Here is a 20,616-nt window from a genome sequence, read left to right on the forward strand (position 1 = left end):
GTGGTGATGATGATGGTGATGATGGTGATGGTGATGATGGTGATGATGATGGTGATGATGATGGTGATGATGATGGTGATGATGGTGGTGGTGATGATGGTGATGACAGTGATGATGATGGTGGTGATGGTGATGGTGGTGATGATGGTAGTGATGAAGGTGGTGATTATGATGATGGTAGTGGTAGTGATGATGATGATGGTGAATTGTACCCCTCCACACCAAGACATATCGACCTGGAACCTGTAAATGTGACCTTATTTGGAAAAGGGTATTTGCAGATATAACCAAGTTAGGATCTCCAGCTGTGAAAACTCTGGTTATTTGTTACAGTAGCCACAGGACATTCGTATACTGGCTGAGGTGGTAGTAATGATAATGAGTTGGGTTATCTTGAATGCAAACCATGTGCCAGGCTGTTGGGCTGTATATGTTGTTGAGTTCCACTCCCTACAAGAATTCTGAGGGAGGCAAAATTATCCCTATCCCACAGATCCAGCAGTCCAGGAACAGTGAGAAGAAATCAGTTGCCCACGATGACTGTATGGACATGAAGGAACTGGGATCTAACCCAGCAGCCCAACTGTACTCTCCTTGTGTTGGTTTGTGTGGTGGCGCCCCCTCTGCTGTGAAAGTTAAATGGGACCCTCACTTCCCCTCGCTTGCCCCAGTCACAGCTCTTAGATGTCAACAATTAGAAGGGTGGCAGAGGTCATTCACAGCCAAGCTCAGCCCTGAAGGCAAACCAGATCCTTGTAGTTGACTGCTAATGGCCAGGACCCTCTGGTGGCAAGCAACACAAAACCTAGCCCAAATGGACCAAAGCTAGAAAGGGAATGTTTGGCTCATGTAATTGGAAAGCCCACTGGCAGTCCTGGCCTCTTGCTGGCTGCTTCCTTCTCTGGTGGTAGCGAGATAGGCACCCCAATGCTAGCATCAAGCCCTCCTGGTTCTGGCCCAGTGGCAATGGGTGTCCGATTCCCTTCCAACAGCCTTAGAGTACATAGTCACTGCCTGCAAGCGGGTCACATGCCAATCATGGTGGCCAGGGGGACCGATGTTCTGATTAGATGGGCTGAACTGTAGGCCCACCCCTGGAGCTATGGGTGGGGCCAATACCATCCTGACCTCTGGAAGATAAGTAGAGCAACATAAACCAAAAAAGAAGGGAGGCTGGACACTGAGGGTTAAAAACTCAACAAATATCTAGTACATAGGCATGGCTTCCACTCTGCAGATAAGAATAGGGAAGTCTGGAGATCTGCCCAAGATTACTCAGCTAACACTCAGCAGGGTGGGGGCCTGAGTCAGAGATCCCCAAACAGTGCTATTTCAGTGTCTCCAAAAACAATTGGAACATGAAACTTAAGAATCAATGCCATTTGAAGAGTGCCTGGCTGGCTCAGTCAGTTCAGTGTCTGCCTTCAGCTCAGGTCATGATCCCAGGGTCCTGAGATCGAGCCCCATGTTGGGCTCTCTGCTCAGTGGGGGAGCCTACTTCTCCCTCTCCCTCTGCCTGCCCCCCCCCGCTTGTGCTCTTTCTCCCTCTGACAAACGAACAAACAAATAAATAAAATCTAAAAAATAAAAAAGAATCAATGCCATTTGAAACACCACAAAACATCAGGTATCTAGGAATAAACTCTTGAAAAATGTGGAAGACCTTTACACAGAAAACTGCATAACACCACTGAGAGAACTTAAACAAGAACCAAATAAATGTTGGGATATACCATGTCCATGGATTGGGAGACTCACTTGAGTAAAAATGTCAATTCTTCCCAAACTTATCTATGGATTAAATGCAATTCCAATCAAAATCCTAGCAGGTTTTTTGAAATCAACAAGCTGATTCTAAGATTTATGTGGAAATGTAAAGGAACAAATACGGAATGCACAGTTTCTAAAACAGGTCACTCACAATGTCCAGGGTACAATCCAAAATCACCTGACACATGAAAACCATGACACTTTCTCAACAGAGAAGACAACCAACAGAGGCCAATCCTGATGTGGTCCAGGAGTCAGAATCAGAAGATGAGGATCTCCACGGAGCTAGTTCACTAAGCTCAAGAACAGTAAAGCTTTCTTTGTAATAAGTGAAAGGACAGAAAATCTCAACACAGAAATAAAAACTATAAAAAGGAAGCAAATGGGAATTCTAGAACTAAAAAATTATAATGTGTGAAATAAAAAAATTCACTAGATTTTCACAGTAAATTCACAGAAGAATGGAGACGACAGAGAGAAAAACCAGTGAACTAAACATAAACCAAGAGAAACTATTTAAACTGAAAGCAGAAAGGCAAAGATGGAAATTAAAATTAACAGAGCCTCACGGATGTGCAAGACAATATCAAAATGTCTACCATGTGTGCAATCGGAGTCATGGAGGAGAGGCAGGTAAGAATGGGGTGAGAGAAGAATTTGGACCAACAACAGCTGAAAATTTCCCCACTTTGATCAAAGACATAGGTTTATAGATTTAAGAAACTCACGGGACCCCAGACAAGAGGAATACAATGAAAAGTCCACTTAGGAACATCATAGTCAAACTCCTGAAAACCAAAGATACAGGCAAAATCTTGAAAGCAACCAAAAGCAAAATGGCATTTCAAATCTAGGGAATAATGATCCCAAATGACCACCGAATCCTCATTAAATGCAATAAAATCTGGAAGACAGTAGAATGTCTTTAAAGTGCTACAATGAAAATTAAAAAACAAAACAAAACAAAACTGTCAACCCCAAATTTTATATCCAGCAAAAATATCCTTTAAGAATGAAGGTGAATTAAAGACATTTCGCTATGGAATTCATCAACAGCTGACCTGTGTTAGGAGAAATACTAATAAAGTTCTTGGGACAGAAGGGAAATAGGTGGAAATTCAGATTTCTGGAATGAAGGGAGGGCATCGTGTGGGTGGACTGTTGTGAGGGTGGGAGCACAGCTCTCCCCAGAGTTCTGTGTCCTACACAGATCCTTAAACGTACACAATTCCATTGGTAATCTTACCAGGAGTTTTGTTATTGTTGTTAGAGATTGACAAACTGATTCTGAAACTGATCTGAGAACACAAAGAACCAAGAATATCCAAACCAATACTGAAAAATCAGAGCAAAGTTGAGGAACCAAACCTAGGGGAATTCAAGACTTCCCATCCTAAAGCTTCAGAAGCCAGGTGGCAGGGACCCGACGTAGCAGGTGGACAGAACAGAACCCACGCTTCAGAGACAGACCCACGCGGATGGGGTTAATTCATTTTTAACGAGCGGTGCTGCACAACTAGCTGTCTACACCCCAGATCAGTCCAAGACACTGCAAGCCTGAAGGTACAGACTCAAACTGGAGTGTTTGTAAAATAAGACTTAGATGATTATCTTCACAACTGGGGACCGATGGACATAAAAAGCAATACAATAAACAAAAAATATTTGTAAAGTAAATTTCAACAAAGTTAAAAACAAAAGCCATCATTAGGAAAACGAAGAGGCAAGCTGCAGACTAAGAGAAAATATTTGCAGAATGTGTATCTGACAAAGGACTGGTGTGCAGGATACATGAAGAGCTTGCACAAAACTTTAAAAACGGGCAAACGGTTGGAACAGATCTTTACGGAGGAAGATATACTCATGGCCAGGACGCACATGGAAAGGGGCCCACATCAGTCTCCAACAGGTAAATGAAAACCACTCTGATTTACTTCTTCGATCTTTCCCACCAGAGAGGAGTTTTGCTACTTAGATCTTTGTGTAGGTGGAACCCTTCGGGACATTGTCTCCACGGATAACCCACGGGCATGAGGGCACCGTCGGGGGCTCCATATCTTGACACGTTGCCGCTTATGTTCGTTGGAACACATTAAACAGCAGCCCTAAGATCCATGCATTGCATTGCATGTGAAGTTTGTGGGAAGAGGGAATAAAAAGCCATTAACAAACCCTGGCCTCTAGGGAATGATGTGTGTGTCACGCGTCTTGGGCAACGTACACCCGTCTCTGCACCTTATTTCAAAATGCATCAAACATAAGATGGGTTGATGGATTTATAGAGGCAGGGAGGTAGAAAGAAGCAAGTGTGCTCAGTGTTAATTGTAGGAGTGGGTGGGGCATGGGGTGGTCGTGTAGAATTCTTGGAAGCTTTCTTTAGGTTTGAACATTTTCATAATCAAATGTTGGGGGAAGAAAAGAAGAAACAATGCAAGCCACAGAGTTACATAACATCTTTGCAAAGCGTTTTCCAACAAAGAGCTGGTATCCAGAGAATATTTTTAAATACCTCTAAAATCAGTAAGAAAAAGACAACAGCATCTGAAAGGACGAGGAGATGGCTAGCAAACACTTTGCGAGAGGGACTCCCGTTGGCCAACAAGGACCCTCAACGCCCTTAGTCAACAGTGGGGTGTCGATGACAACACACTGTGTCTGTTCGCACACAAATCAGAATCACAAAGAGAAGAAGCAACAAAGCAAAGCGTAAGGAGGGATGGTACCAAAGGCTGGCTGGGGACAGAGCCACGGGAACGCACGGGCTTGGCGGGTGCACGTGTGGCTCACTGCACGAGCTCCGTGTGTGTGCTTGGCTCACGCAAGCAGACTGAGCATAAGCCCGCCCAACGATCCGCGGCTCTGCCTCCCGGGCAGTCCCGCCAACGCGGGCGTGTCTGCGAGCACCACAGACACGGTCAAGACTGTTCACAGCAGGGTAAGTCGTAAGAGCCCGAAACTGGAAGCGACCCAAACCCCCACCAACGGCCGAACAGGTAATAAAACATGGTACCTTCACACAGTAGGGTATGATACACCCAAGATGCGGCCAAGTCTCAGACACGTACTGTTGGTTACAAAAAGCCAGACACAAAAGACGACATTCTGAATGATCTCATGGATAGGAAATTCAAATCATGAGCCTGACCCCTGGTGATGGAGGGCAGATGGTGGGTACTAGTGGGTAACTCTGGGGAGTGTCCTGGCTGGGGGGATGCGGGGGTGCTGGAATGTCTGGATCTTGGTGACTGGCACATGGGTGGGTGGGCTCACTTAGTACGCATTTGGGTTGTGCGGTTTTCTATATATAAATGATTCTACCATATTGGTAACGTGCTCCCTTCATGGTGCGCCGCGGCCTGAGACCTCCCCGGGAGGCCAGCGGGAAGGCCAGCCTCGCTCTGGTGCGTGGACCTTCCAGCTGGTGGGGTCCGGCAGGTCAGAGGTCTGAGCCCGCAGGCGCTGGGGAGTCCAGGCCGGGTCTGTTTACTTAGCTGGGCCTCCTTACAACACCGCTTCCGTTCCTGGGCTGACGTCAGGCACCGTGGGGCAGGCACGGTGGGCCGCACCAGGGCAGGACGCAGCAAGGAGCCCAGCCTGCGAGGGGCCTGCCCCACGTGTCCGAGTGTCCCTGTGATCTCCTCCTTCCCTCCCTGTCTTCAGTTCCCTCCAGGCAGAGTCTGCTGCCCCGGGGGTGATGAAGGCTACGGGGTGGGGAACGGCTTCTTGTTTCCACCCATCTGCTCCCACTCGCCCCCTCCTGCCTTCCTGTCTACACCTCTCGCCTGAGTCGCTCACTTAATAACTAACAGTGTTTGGGAAACATTTAAAGCATATTGCACATTTTTTTCATTGCATGAGCAACAAAAGGATTAACTGAATCATGATCTCTCACAAATGTGGATGGGAAATAAAATAACTCCGCACAGCCTCGAAACAGACTTGGCATGCTTGTAAGCTGAGTTGTAACTAACTCAAACCAAATACGCCTGCTTCCTTACCTTCTCGGCTACTGCCTCGGAGCCCAGCGCCACCCCGTGCACACCTCAGAGCCTGGGGCTGGAAGAGGCCTCGCGTCAACCTCCCCTTTCCTGCGGCTGCTGCCCAGGCCCCGGGACAGGATGGGCTCCTGAGCTCAGGGCTGGGCTGAGACTAACCAGGGCTCAGGAACCGTCCCCTGCAGGTGGGGGAGGACATGCGCTCCTGCCTGTGCAGCCTGTGACGGCTGGAGGTCCTGCCTCTGGTCGCTTGGAAAGCTCCTTACGCCATCTGGTCCTCACAGCCTCTGAGAGGACCCCACAGTCCCATCTCTCACACACCCCAGAAGGAGCACAGGGCTGTCCCTGGTCCCCCTGAACGGCCCTGGGGACACGCCCAGCCTTCCCCACCCCCTACCTGCTGGGACGGGACAGCGTGGGGAGTGCTCACCTACCCAGGAGCAGCCCAGCCCGAGGCTTCCAGGGGCTCTGCAGGGAAGGCTGGGTGCCCACCACGCACAGGAGATGCCAGGGGCAAGCACAGCTCCATCCCCATTTCACAGCGGAGCAAGCTGAGCTTCCAGAAGGCTCTCTGGTACCTGCCCAAGCTTGCACAGCTATTAGCAAGACAGTGGGATCCAGAAAAATTCCTGCCCCTGGCCTGGTGTTTCTCTACCCACCTCCACTGAGCTGGACGTGGCTCCTGCCCGGAGGAGGAGTCCCAGACCGCCCGTCGAGACGGGGAGTCTCCCTGGCTGTCACCGCACAAGGGCCACGTCACGGCCACAGGGCTAGGGAGGAGGGGGCAGCTCCCTTCCTCCAAGTCGCTTTCTTCATTCACCTGGCCACTCCTTGACTTGGCCCTCCCCCAGATTCTGATCTGAACGCACTGGCAGCTGTTGGAAAATGGTGATGATGGTGATGACGAGAATAATTCTGTGTATATACACACATCCACACAGGTACACAAACACAAGTGCACACGTGCACACACACATGCACACACATGCATACACACAGGTACACATACATGCACACATGCATACACGAGCACACACAGGTACACACAGGCACACATGCATACACAGGCACACACACATAGGTACACACATGCACACACACCAGCACACACGTGTGCACACATGCACACACACCAGCACACACAGGTACACACATGCACACACCAGCACACACGTGTGCACACATGCACACACACCAGCACACACGTGTGCACACATGCACACACACCAGCACACACGTGTGCACACATGCACACACACCAGCACACACGTGTGCACACATGCACACACACCAGCACACACGTGTGCACACATGCACACACACCAGCACACACGTGTGCACACATGCACACACACCAGCACACACGTGTGCACACATGCACACACACCAGCACACACGTGTGCACACATGCACACACACCAGCACACACGTGTGCACACATGCACACACACCAGCACACACGTGTGCACACATGCACACACACCAGCACACACGTGTGCACACATGCACACACACCAGCACACACGTGTGCACACATGCACACACACCAGCACACACGTGTGCACACATGCACACACACCAGCACACACGTGTGCACACATGCACACACACCAGCACACACGTGTGCACACATGCACACACACCAGCACACACGTGTGCACACATGCACACACACCAGCACACACGTGTGCACACATGCACACACACCAGCACACACGTGTGCACACATGCACACACACCAGCACACACGTGTGCACACATGCACACACACCAGCACACACAGGTACACACACAGGTACACACCAGCACACATGCGTACATACTCAAGAGCAGCTCTCTTGTGGGTGATTGAATCCCGACACTGCCCTACAAATGGGGGCTCTGCCTATTCCCTTTCCTGGGAAGCCCACCGAGGCTCAGAGAGCATAAGTGCACAAGGTCACACAGAGCTGAGGGGTCTGACCCGGAGCCTCTGACCCCAAGCTCTGCACTCCAGCTCCGACCCACAGTTCCCACAGGCGAGGCCCTGCAGGTGGGCAGGGTAGGGCACAGGTCTTCGGGGCTTGGAAGGCCCCCGAGCCTCTGGGAGAAGCCCTCGCTCGGGAAACCCAGACATGAGTGGTGTGTGTGTGAGGGAATCAAGCATTCGAATCAGATTTTCATGAAAACACACAGGTCTACAAATGGAACAGAGGGGGCTTCCCGGTTGTCTGGCTTATGAAGACCCTTGGTGCTGGCTTGCAGGGTGCTGTCTCTCTGGGAGGGGTGTGGGTTACACGGCCATGCCGGGAAGGAAACCAGACACCTCACAAGATCAAAGGCTCTTCCAGAGCCGTGATTATGCCTGCCTTTGTGGAAGACCCACCTGGCACCGGGTGACCCTGCAGGAAGCAGCTGGTGCGGGCGTGCCTACAGGCCAGAGCCTTGCTCTTGTCCTCTCTGGGGAATTCCCGCTCCCCTGTAGGTCCAGCCCGAACACCTCCTCTGGCATCCCCTCCTGCCCTGTCCCTGCTGCCCCTGCTCATGGTGGTATGGAGCGAACACCGTGTGGCCGAGGGTGTGGCCCCACGGTCTCTCTCCTCTGCATGACCCCACAGCCCTGAGGGCAGGCCTGTCCTGGTGTCGCAGGCCTCCCCGTCCCACTCATGGGACAGACTCCTGTCCGTACTCACAGCTGGGGTGACCTGAGGATTCCCCACCTGTGAAGTGCGTTTTGCAGCTGCTGCACCTGGCAGGCTGGGTGCAGGGTGCACGCTTGGGCTCGGTGGCAGCTACCCTGGGGGTGCAGGAGCCCACGGCGCTGGCACTGTTTTCTCCCGTTCAGCTCAGCCCCAGGCTGGGCACAGAGCCAGGGGGAAAGTGGACGTGCAGCTGCTTCACCGGGAGAGCGGCTGCACACAGGGAGCGACCCGTGCTGCGGGGGCCAGAGTGGAGGGGACGTAAGGCCCTCCCACATTTCCATTTCTGTGTGGTGCAGCAGGGGAAACCGAGGCCCCCGAGGTCGGGGGTTACTCAGGATCACACTGCTGGGGCTGGAGGGAGAAACGAGACGGCCCAGCTCTTGAGAGCTATGGGCCGTGGGTCTGTTCAGTGTCTGCACCATGGATGCCACGGAGGCGGCGGGATGCTTCTGTTGCACTGCGGAGAAGCAGGCTCGGCGGGACCGGAGTCGGCATCCAGCTCCGTCCAGTGCCCCGTGCCCCGTGCCCCCCCGCACACCTGAGATCTGTGGGAAACAGGGCTGTGTGTCCACATTCCCTGCATATCACGGGGGGAGATAAGGGCCCGTGGAGATAAGCTGGGCTGGAACCTGGGCAGGAGAGTCTTTCCAGCCCACAGGTGCCCTCGCTCGTGTCCCCAGACTTGACTCATCTCCAGCTCTCCCCTGGCAGCACTCCACCCTGCTCTCAGCTGCCTATCAAATGCGGGAACAGTAGTGCTAAGAGGCCCCTCTGGCCCAGCCAGCAGAGGTGGTTCTGGGACACAGAAGAGGAAGCCTGCGGAGCCTCGTCCCCGTGGGAGGCTGGAAATAGAAATCAGATCCACAGGGGGTTTCGATAGGTTAGCAGATGCTCATAGCAGCTGCTGTTCCGACGGTGACAACAAGCCCAGCACAGCTTCGAGCCCATTACACGCGTCCTCTTATTCAGTCCTCAGAATATCACTCTCAAGGACACTCATCATCCCACTCTGCGAGGGATGCCAGCTGTGGATGGCTTGTGAGGCCTCAGGGCTGGTCAGGAACAAAACAAGGACTCGATCTGGCTCCATCCGGTTGCAGAGACGAGCTCATAACCACTGTGTGGACTGCCCGGTGCCCCCGGTCTGTGTTTGTACCAGCCTCTCCATTTCAGACTCTCGTCCTGGGCTCCAGAGGACCTCAGAGAGCTGTTGGGAAGCCAGGACATGAAGTACTGCCCCTCTTGTCTCTCTTTCTATCCTGGGAGAGGAGCTGTGCGCGCTGGCAGGCCCTGCTGTCCTCATGCAGGGCTGAGATTTCCACCTGCCCCTGCCCCAGGGCTGCGTTTCTCTCCAGAGAGGAGAGCTCTCCGGGGTGGGGGCATCATGGGGAGCTGCTTTGGTTTCTTAGTCAACCCTTCATTCATTCGACAACTGAATCCCCAAGCATTTATGGAGGGCCTACTGTGTGCTAAGCACTGTCCTAGAAAGTGCTCAGAAGAGCTCAAAAGGAAGGGACAATGACGCTCAGAGTAGACACAAATGAACCGAGAAAGACAATAGGGGAGCCCAGCTACACTTGCAGCTGTGCTGTTGAGAAGATAAAGTAACCTCCTTTAGCTAGACTAAGGAAAAAAGAGAGAAGACCCAAATAAGTAAAAGCAGAAATTAGCCGACTCCACAGGCATCCAGACATCGGACAACTACGTGCTTGCAAAGTGATCAACCTGGAAGAAGTGGGTATGTTCCTCGAAACACACACTCTCCCGAGACTGACTCATGAAGAAACAGAAAATCTGAACAGATCAGTAAAGAGTGTGAAGATGAAACAGCAATCAAAAACCTCGCAACGCAGAAGGGCCCAGGGCCAGACAGACAGCTCCACTGGTGGATCCACCGAACATTTCATGTAAAATTTGACACCAATCCTTTTCAACTCCTACAAACAAGTTGAAGAGAAGGGAACACTCCTGAACTGGTTTCACAAGCCAGCATTCCATCAGGCTCACACAGGCCAGGCAAGGACGCCACGAGGAGATTATAGACCAATATCCCTGAAGAAGATACACAAAAATCCCCCAGCCGATTACTAGCACACTGAACTCAACAGCGCATTGAAAGGATCGTACACCACGAGCACATGGGATCCGCTTCTGGGAGGTTCAGTCTGTGCAAATCAACGTGACCCAGCACACCAACGGAAGGAAGCATGGAAACCGCGATCACCTCAATAAATACAGAACAAGCACCTGGCAGCATTCGAAGTTCTTCCAGGATAAAAATACTCCACAAACTGAGTAAAGGATCGTACCTCAATATAATAAAACCCATGTATGGGAAGGCCACAGCTAGCATCACACTAGGATCGCGAACAAGACGATGGGGCCCACTCTCACCATGCGTGTGCGACAGAGTACTGGAAGTCCAGGCCTGAGCAGTTGGGCAAGAAAAATCAATAGAAATCATTAATACTGGAAAGGAAGACGTGAACTCGCCTCTGTGTACGTATGACATGATCTTACATGTGGAAAATCCTAAAGACTCTGCTGAACAACTCTGAGAACTAATAACGTCAGTAAGGTTGCAGGATACAAACTAAACATACAACTGTCAGTTGTGTTTCTATACACTAACAATATCTGGAAAAGATATTAGGGAAATAATTGCGTTCACAATAGCTTCGAAAAGAATGAAATACTGAGGAGTATATTTAAACAAGGAGGTGAAAGCTATTTGCGTGCTGATGAAAGACGCTGAAGGCACGAAGAAATGGAAAGATACCCTGCGTACATGGATTGGGAGAGTTAAAATGTCTATACTACCCAAAGCAATCTACAGATTCAATGCAATCCCTAGAAAATTTCCAATGGTATTTTTCACAGAAATAGAAAAACATCCTAAAATTCATACGGAACCACAAAAGACCCTAAATCCACAGCAACCTTGAGAAAGAAGAACAAAGCTGGCGGAATCACATTTCCTGGTTCCAAACTACATTGCGAAGCTTTGGTCATCAAAACAGTATGGTTCTGGCGTATAAACAGACGCACAGACCATGGAACAGAACAGAGTCCAGAAACAAAGCTGTGCAAACACTGTCAGCCAGTGTTCAACAAGGGTGCCGGGAATACGCAATGGAGGAAAGACGGTCTCGTCAACAGATGGTGTCGGGAAAGGGGAATGGCAACATGCAAAAGAATAAAATTGGGCCCTTATCTGAGACCATCCACAAAAATCAACCTAAAACGGACGAAAGACTTAAATATAAGATATGAAACCATAAACATTCTAGAAGGAAACAGAGGGGGAAACCTCCTTGACACGGGTGTTGGCAGTGACTTTTTTGGATCTGACATCAAAAGCACAGGCAACGAGAGCAAAAATAAACTGCTGGGACCACCTCCAACTAAGAATCTTCTGCACGTCAACAGAAATAATCAAGAACAGGAAAAGACCAACCTGCGGGGGGGCAGAGAAAATATTTGCAAGCTGTCCATGTGATAAGGGATTAATATACAAAAAATATAATGAACTCATGCAACTCAATAGCAAAAAACCCAAAACAACCCAATTAAGAAGTAAGCAAACTGGGGCGCCTGGGTGGCACAGCGGTTAAGCGTCTGCCTTCGGCTCAGGGCGTGATCCCGGCGTTATGGGATCGAGCCCCACATCAGGCTCCTCCGCTATGAGCCTGCTTCTTCCTCTTCCACTCCCCCTGCTTGTGTTCCCTCTCTCGCTGGCTGTCTCTCTCTCTGTCGAATAAATAAATAAAATCTTTAAAAAAAAAAAAAAAAAGAAGTAAGCAAACTACCCAAGAGACGTTTTCCCAACGACATACCAATGAATGACCCCCAGGTGTCCGGAAAGATGCATGATGTCACTCATCAGCAGGAAAACGCAAATCTAATCGCGACTGCTACCTCCTCGCACCGGCTAGAATGACTGTTATCAAGGAGACGAGGGCTAACGGTGTCGGGGGTGGGGGACTCCATGCTCTGGGGGTGGGAATGCACTGCGGGAACAGTCAAACATGAGACGCGGAACTGCCGTGTGATCCAGCGGTCCCGCTTCCAGCCACGGAGTCAGTGGGATGAACACCGGATCCTAGAGGGGTGTGCACCCACACTCCCTGCAGCGCGGCGCCCCGTCGCCGAGCCGGGGACCAACCTGAGTGCCCGCTGATGGGCGGGCGGGTAACAACGATGCGGTATTTACACAAGGCGGTATCACTCGGCCAGGAAAGGAGGGAAACGCTGCCGTTTGCTGTCACCATACCTCGATGCACCTGGAGGGGATTGTGCTCCGTGAGGGAGCCAGACACAGGACAAATACCGCACGATCCCACTTCTACGTAACATCTATAAAACAGGAAAACGGGGGTCGTCCGGGGCCAGGGGAGGGAGAAGACGGGAGGCGTCGGGCAAAGGTTCCAAAGTACCAGGGACAGGATGGAGACGCTCCGGGACCCGTGGTGACTGCGGTGAACAACGCTGTCCTGCGTACTTGGAGTGGTCTTACGTAGTCTCACCCCAAAAAGCAGGTAAACACGTGAGGCGATCGAGAGGTTACTGAGCTCGGTTGGGGGCACGGTCTCACAGTGCCTCCGTGTACCAGGGCATCATGGGATACACCTGACATACCAATCACGGCCACGCCTCAGTCCTCCCTGAGAAGAGCCACCGTCCAGGGGACGCTGTTCTCAGCGGGGCGAGTCCTGAGCAAGCAGACAGCACACAGCCTGGGGCGGCTGGTAGTTCTCTGGGGCTGTCCTGACAAATTACAACAAACTTTATGGCTTGACACCGCAGAAACGGATTCCCTCACAGTTCCAGAAGCCCCGAGTCTGAAATCGGGGTGTGGGCAGGTCCCAGTTCCTGGGGGCCCAGGCATCCCTCTATAGCGCTCTCCTGGGCATCTCTGTGTCCTCTCGTCGTCTTATGAAAATACCAGCCGTTGAACGTAGGGCCCACTCTAATCCAATATGACCGCCTTTAGATCTTTACCTAATTCTACTGCCAAAAACCCATGTGGGGCAGGCAGGGAAAGCGTCTCCGAGAAGGCCAGAAGGCCGTGTTGTTAAGGCCTGAGTGAAAGGAGACTGTGCCTTGTGGAGGGCACAGCCCGTGCAAAGGTCCTGAGGCAGGAACCCACTGGTGGCTTTGAGCAACATTCAGTAGGCCACTGGGGGCTGAGGGGGAGGTGAGTGGGGCTGACTCACTGACTTCTTGGTCACGGGTCTCCTCGGTCACAGTCACAGGAGGGATGACGTTGGTCTGTATTCTGAGTGAGGCAGGAAGAAGCCATCTGTGGTTTCTGACCAGAGGAGAACTCAGTCAGCTTGGGCTTTAAGAGGTCGGGATCCCTGTGGCTGCTTGTGGTGCTACTGGGAGGGTGACATCCTGAATGAGGAGGCTGAGCCCCGGGGAAAGCCCCCTGCCGTCGGATTTGGGACCTCAGGCGTGTGCACCATGGGCCTGACTGCTGGTTAGGCGACCTGGCATTTCCCGGCTGTCTTCGTCCCCTCCTAGAGCTCTCTGGACCTGCAGCCTGCTCGGCAGAACTCCCTCCCGCTCTGCACGGCCTCAGGTTGCCTGGCCCGAAGCCTGGCTTCCCTCTGGCCAGCTCCTTTGGCCCTCCTCCCTGCCAAGGCCTCGCCTGGACAGCCCTCAGATCCCGAGGCCTAAAAACCAGCGCCAGTCTAACTCCCCGGGCTGGGCTGGCCCCTCACCCCCACGGGCAGCCACAGTGGGCAGGAGCCGGAGGGCCCGGCTGTCTAGGAAGTGCCACGGGTCAGCTCCACACTGTGGGGCCTGGCAGTCATCAGAGCTGGGACACCGGGGAGGCCAGCTATGGATGTCCTCCTGTGACAGCAAGCTGCCCAGGGAGGGAAGAAGACCGGGTGGGGATGGGGCCGCTGCCAGCCGGGCAGGTGAGGGCTCGTTCCCACAGCGGGCTACACTCAGCGCAACATGCAAATCCCATGACCCTTCCAGCGACGCCCTGACGTGGTCCCTGTGGGCCACGTGAGGAGACTGAGGCCGGGTGCCCGAAGAGCCACACTCCCTCCCAGCACGAGCTCAGCCCCGCCGCTGCGCGCAGCCGTGTCCCGGGGGAGCCTCACTGGGCCCTCGGGAGATGCCGAGGACATTCTCAGCTTCCGCAGCGCGCTCCGGGTGACGGCAAACGTGGATTCTGTCCGCAGTGGCGGAGCTAGAATTTCAATTTGCCATTTCCCCGTGTTTGCCTGAGCTGTGATATTACCATCGGAAAACACACGGGGTAAACGTCCCACCGTCACCAGTCGTCAAGCGCTGTGCGACCCACCGGCATCAGAGTCACTCGCAGGCCGTGGGACCGCCCCCCGCCTAGCGCCAGAGCTCCGTCTTGTCACCGCGCAAGTAAACCCCAAACCCGTCAGCAGCACCCCCTGATCTCTGCGCCTCCCACCCCAGCCCCTGGCACCGTGGACCTGCCTGCCCAGGACATGTCACAGACATGGAATCGCACGGTGTGGCCCTTGGCGGCCGGCCTCTCGCCCTCGGGTTTTTGAGGTTGGCAGCACGTCAGAGCTCAGTCACATCATTGTGTGGGTCGGCCACGCTCTGTTTGTCCATCATCCCCTGCGTGGCCCAGGTCGGAAACCCTCTCGTGAAGTCAACATAGGATGTCAGAGTGAGCAGGGCCGCCCCCGCGCACACGGGCAGAGCCCGCGGACCCCAGCCCCTGGCGCACCCCGCGGGAGGCCCCTGACGGCCCCTCCCTTCCACCAGCCCGGAGCTGCATGTGGTTGGACTCCCCACCGAGGGCTGCGTCCAGCACAAAGACAGCCTGCCGACGTCGGTCAACGGTGACCCCGTGTCAGCATGTGCACCTGGCCTCCCCAAGGGGAAACCCGAACATCAGTTCCCATCCGCACGCATGCGCCCGAAGGGTCAGGGCCTTCGAGAGGCCTCGTCCTTTGAGTTAAGGTTTTTTGACAACAATCCCCCAGACTCCAGGGAGGAAGCCAAGTGAGCCTGAGGGGCAGAGAGGGATCTGGGGAAAACCACCATCTCCATGGAGGCCCGGGGCAGCACAGTCATGTGCTAAGGCGTGCCCAGGACCCGCGGCAGGGAGGGCATTGGTCTGGCCTTAGGCTCCCCGTTTCCGGAGTGCTGTGCTATCTGGGCCCCACGGGGGCCTGGTGTGTGTGAGGTCAGGGGAAGCTAGTGACAAGTGGTCCGAGTGCCCGGAGCGATGGCCTCGCTGAACACCCCCCATGAGGCCGCCTGCTGCTACCCCACAGATGACCAGGAAACCGGGGCCCAGCAAGGTGGGGACACTTGTCCAAGGTCACACAGCCGTGGCAGGTGTGCCTGGGTTTCCGGGGGAAAAGTCACACAGGCAGATGAAGCAATACGCACAGGTTGTCGTGCCGTTCCGGAAGTGAGAAGGCCAAAGTCAGGCTCACAGACCCATCTGACACGAAGGTGCAGGGGCGGGGCTGAAGACACCCCTCTGCCTCCTCCAGCTTCCAGAGGCGCGCGTCCTTGGCTCGTGGCCCTGTGTCGCTCTGACCCTGGCCTCCACCCGCATGTGTCCTTGACCCTGACCCTCCTGCCTCCCCCATGAGGACCCTGTGACGACATCGCGCCCACCCGGTCCTGTAGAACCGTCTCAGCGTCTTCACTCACGTCCCTTGGCCACGACAGCACACACATCCACAGCTCCCAAGCAGCCATCCCACGGGAGGGAAACTGAGGCTCGGAGAGGCAGGTGAGCGGCGCAGCGCAGCTGGTGAGTGGCTGGGCTGAGGTCCGAGAGGCAGTGGGCTGCCCGGCGAGGGGGCGACGGGCAGGGAGGCTGCCCTCGGGTGAGAGAGCGGGAGCGGGAGCTGCAGGGTTGGATTCAGAGGGGCCCTGGCTGGCTGTCTTCTCTCCAAATGTGGAAAGTATTTTTCCTCCAGTAACTAAAGCTGCTCTGTGTTTACACCGTCAGCCCCTACGGTGAGGGCGATGGGAGGGAACCATCTGGAATACGGGGTTTGCTGGGGAGAGGCTGGCTGCGGAGAGGGGCCCTGCTGGCTTCCGTGATGGGGGGTTCCCCCGGAGCGTGGGGAGAGGAGGCGTGTGCGGGTGGCGTGGGAAAGCACCCAGCGCCCGGCCTTCGTGCTGCTCCTTCTCTGAAACCCGGGCCCTGTCTCTCTCAGCCTCAGTTTCCCTATCTGTCCAGTGGGGGTGTGCACAGCTGACGGACTGTGTATCTGGGATTGAGATGTTGGCAAGAGAGAGGCGATGGCTGCCCTGCTCCTTTTTCCAGATCGCTGGAAGCTTCCTCCGCCTTCTGGCTGCGGCCGTGCTGGCCCTGCAGCATCTGGGGGCCTTCAGGTCTTTCCAAGTGAAGTGATGGAAACCGGGCTCAGAGCTGACCGTCTGCCCGGGGCCCACAGCTGGGAGGCAGGAGCTGGCGGGCTCACACCCCCGCCGCCTCTGGGCTCGCCCTGCCCCCCCGCGAAAGGCCCGTGTGTGCACGTAAATACACATGCACGGGCCCACCTGGGAGGCTGGTGTCCCGTGTGACCTCTCCCACAGATCCGGGGTCTGCGGAAAGGTCCCAGGTCAGGTAGGACAGCTTACAAGGCCTCCCTACATCCATCCCAGGTCCTGAAAACCAAACAGTGCCATCAGGAGGTCCCCTGGGTCCCGCTCACCTGGGCGGGGTCCTGGGTGCTGGAGAGGGCCCTAGGCTGGGGTCAGCACACGGGCTCCTGCATTTGGCTCGGGGCTGTCCCTCCCCCCACAGGACCTGGTCCTTTGGGACATGATTTGCCCCTCACTCACTGTCCCAGGGCAGGGCTGCTGGTCCCTGCTTTAGTGGGCTGTGGCCTGGCCCGGGTGTGAGGCAAACAGCAAGTCTTGGCAGGACGGTGGGTGGGGTGGTGCCCCCAATGGGTGTGTCCACGTCCTACCTCCCGGGACCTGTGATTGTGCCTGTACCTGGAAGTACAGGCGTGAGTTTGCAGATGTGATCAGGTGAAGAAGCGGTCATACGAGAGTAGGGTGGGCCTCGAATCCAGTGACTGGTGCCCTAGGAAGGGGAGGTTAGGACACAGACACGTGGGAGAGGCCACGTGAAGATGGGGCAGAGACTGGAGGGACTCAGCCAAAACCAAGGGACGCCTGGAGCCCCCAGGAGCTCGACGAGGCGGGAAGGACCCTCCCGTGGAGTCCCCCAGAGGGAGTGTGGCCCAGTCCCGCCTGGATCTCAGCCTCTGGCCTCCACACGGGGAGGGAAGAGATTCCCGCTATCTCCGCCCTGTCTGTGGTGTTCTGTTTTGGCTGCCTCAGGACACCCCCATGGGTGTGTGCGTGTGGGGGGTGGCCGACCCTCCTGGGCAGCGGAAGTGCTCATACCTGCTGCCCTCCGGACCAAATCCAGGTCCACACTCGAGCGCGGCAGGACCATTCCGGCCCCCGGGATCCGCGGTGGTGCTGACCGATGTCTCTGGGGAGCACGAGGGGATGTGAGTCCCTCCACCTGCTACGCCTTCCCGTCCTTCTTCCAGCCTCTTCAGGGGCACAGGAACAAACCCACTGGTCCCCACGGCCCAGGGGCAGGCTGTGCCCTGGGTTTCTGTGGAGGAGCCCTTGGAGTGCAGGGCGCCTGAGCTGAGACTGAAAGTCAAGAAGGGGAGGAACGGGGTGTGTGGAGCCCCAGCGGCAAGACAGGGTGGGCGAGGCAGCCCTCATTTCTTCTCGGAAGCGCAAACCCTCGTCTCAGCCTTGGGGGGTCGTCCTGGCTGTGAGGTGACACTGCGGAGGACCCAGGTCGGGTCAGGCTGGCGCTGTGTCCCAGAGCGCCCTGCCAGGGCCAGAGCCTGTAATCGGGGGGCCAGCAGACTGGGCAGCAGACCCCCGCTACCCGCCCGGCTCTTCGGGGCGGGTGGGGCTGTCATCTGGATGGAGCCAAGAATCGCTGTCCCCAGAGACATGAGCTGGGCAGAAGCGAGGGAGGAGCCCTTCAGCCAGAAATCCGAGCAGAGCACTCACACTGTGGCTCATGCGCCCCAGAGCCCTGGGAAGGAGAGACGCCGTCTTCCTCCCATCCCTCCAGGGTGGCCTGGCCGGGTCTTGGGGGGACACTGGACTGGGGGGCACGGCAAGGCTGCGGTGGTTATGGAAGAACAGGCCAGGTGAGCAGAGGCAAAGTCAGGAGGGGTGCCGCCGGGTCTGCGGGGCGGAGGGGGGGGAGGGACACCCCCGCGGGGGCGGTTGGGGGCAGGCGGGTGGGCAGCGTCCCGCCAGGAAGCTCTCTCGCAGAATCTGCCTTCCTTCCAGGTCCTGGGAGCTTCATCAGCTCGTGAGGAACTCGAGCCAATGTTCCAGTGAGCCTCCTGGAAAATGACCCTTAAGAGCATCGCAATCCTGAGCTTCTGCGTGAATGTGCACAGAACAGGCTGTGAGGGGGTCCCCACGGGGGCCGAGGAGGTGACAGTGTCCCGCAGGACCGAGCCTGAGCTGTGAAATGTCGGCCCGGAGGGGTCCTGGGACCGCTGTGCCTGCAGCCCTCAGTACAAGGGGGCCTGGGGCCACCAGGGGAGTCGTGTGCCCCGTCGCCGCGACGCGATCACCGGGGACCCCGACTCAGGGCTCCTCACTCCTCGTCCCCCCCAACAGGTGCCAGCCTTGGGATGAAAAAGTGGAGCCCGTGACCTGAACTCAGCAGCGTACACTGGACCGGAAGGTTACATTCTTCAGCAGAGATGCATGCCTTCCTCCCAGCCTCTGGGGTAGGACTGGATGCTGTGCTTGGCGGATAACACGCGGGTGGGTGGGATGGTGCATGAGTTCTGAGCCCAGGACGCTAAGAAGCAGCTGCACGTCTGCTCGCCCTTGGGTGCTCCTGACCTCGGCCAGGACAGGAGCAAGCCCGCGCAGCCCATGGACCAAGACGAAGGTGGGCAGACCCGAAGGGACCACAGCCCGGAGCCACGTTCGGCCGAACACGGTCCCAGGCAGACGCAGCACAACAGACCCAAAGATGAGCGAGCGAGAAAAAAGGTCATCGCCGTGTGTCACTGAGATTTTCGTGCTTGCTTGTTACACAGCCAGAGCTGACGGACAGAGACCGAAAGCTGGTCAACACAGAGCGCATGAGGAGAGTGGCCGGCGAAAATCTGCCGAGTGCTTCCTACCCACCAGGCTCCCACAGGGTGATCTGTGTTTATCTCCTTGTTTAAAATTAAATTTATTTACTTTTTAAAAAAACAGTTTGCCCACTTCTCTATCCTGGTGCAGCTCTTTCCCCGTTTGAGACTGGGGGAGTTAGCTCAGGTTGGGAAGTGAGCTGCTCAGGGCCACGCAGCCACGGAGTGCCGAGCTGGGATGTGAGCCCACGTGTGTGTCCCCAGAGTGCATGTGCTCCACCCTCTGGCATGGCTCCCACGAGCCACCTGCGGCTATTTGAATTTAATTGATCAACTTAGATCAAGCTGCAAATTTCATTCCTCTCTCACACCAGGCACCCTTCAGGTGCTCGAAGGCCGCCTGTGGCCAGTGGCCACGTACCCGACCACACACATGCAACAGTCCCAGTGCCCCAGTGAGTTGCACTGTGTTGGTGTGGACTCAAGCCAGCCCTCCGCCTGGGAGGGCCCATGGGCCAGCGGGGCCTCGGCTACTCAGTGCTCCGTGGCCTCCACATCAGCTCACAGCCCACCTCAGACTTGTCACCTGCAGGACGGGTGATGTGGAAGATGGGTGGTCTTCTCAGGCTCTTCCAGAGCCTTGCCGAGGACTTGGGGCCACCTGGCCACTGCTGTCACATACATGGCTGTCCCCTCGGAGATGTTGGGGCCACACGTTCAAAGTCTGGACTGTTCTGGGAAATCCCAGAGGCTGGGTGATGGAGACAGGGCAATGCAGGGTGCTACGGGGGCCTCAAGCCACCTGGGTCCGGGGACTGAGGTGTGGGTGTGAGGGGACGTGGTTTGGGGGCAAGGCCCTGGCCCAGCCCGGCCTCACCACTGGGATGGGGGCACAAACCCACAAAAGCCAGCTCTGAGGCCTTGAGAAGCCCCTCCCAGAGCCCAGAGGGCTTGGGGGTACCTTCCGGCTTCATCCCAGATCCATCATGGCCCATGGCGAGCTGTCCCCACGCTCCTCACACACTGCGATCAGAGGCCCAGAGAGGG

Source organism: Ursus maritimus, unplaced genomic scaffold (genome assembly GCF_017311325.1).
Source record: "Ursus maritimus isolate PB19 unplaced genomic scaffold, ASM1731132v1 scaffold_19, whole genome shotgun sequence".
In the NCBI taxonomy this organism is placed as follows: domain Eukaryota; kingdom Metazoa; phylum Chordata; class Mammalia; order Carnivora; family Ursidae; genus Ursus; species Ursus maritimus.